General features: G+C 42.8%; 1 protein-coding gene across 1 annotated transcript in view; it reads left to right on the top strand.

Moving 5' to 3' along the window:
- The first annotated feature begins 7 nt into the window (after positions 1 to 7).
- LOC107578681 (nidogen-1-like) overlaps positions 8 to 332 on the top strand; it is a 5962-nt gene continuing 5637 nt past the window's right edge. Inside the window, exon 1 of the mRNA XM_016264611.1 lies at positions 8 to 92. The gene's annotated coding sequence lies outside the window, so the exon portion shown is untranslated. The remainder of the gene's footprint in view (positions 93 to 332) is intronic.

Genomic DNA, 332 nt, shown 5'->3' with positions numbered 1-332 from the left:
CTCTCTGCAGCCGCTGTCGTCCGTCGGAGGAATCATCGGCTGGACGTTTGCACTTCAGCAGCCGGGCTTCAAGAACGGCTTCAGCATCAGCGGTGAGATTTTCTGCAATTTCATACAGGGCTCCAGACTGCGACCAAATAGTCGCATTTTGCAACCATTTTTTGTGAGCAGTAACTATAACCATGGCAAAAATAGTTGAATATGTTCAGGGTTTGTACAATTCAAGCACTTTTCAATGACTTTCAAGCACTCCACACAACTATTTCCAGCACTTTAAAGCTCTACAGTATCCAATTTGAATGTTATTTTTAATGGGATGACCAAAATATACT

This window comes from Sinocyclocheilus grahami, unplaced genomic scaffold (genome assembly GCF_001515645.1).
Source record: "Sinocyclocheilus grahami isolate Dianchi unplaced genomic scaffold, SAMN03320097.WGS_v1.1 scaffold11467.1, whole genome shotgun sequence".
In the NCBI taxonomy this organism is placed as follows: Eukaryota; Metazoa; Chordata; class Actinopteri; order Cypriniformes; family Cyprinidae; genus Sinocyclocheilus; species Sinocyclocheilus grahami.
Note: the sequence above shows the minus strand (reverse complement) of the source record. Positions and strands in the feature narration are given on the sequence as shown.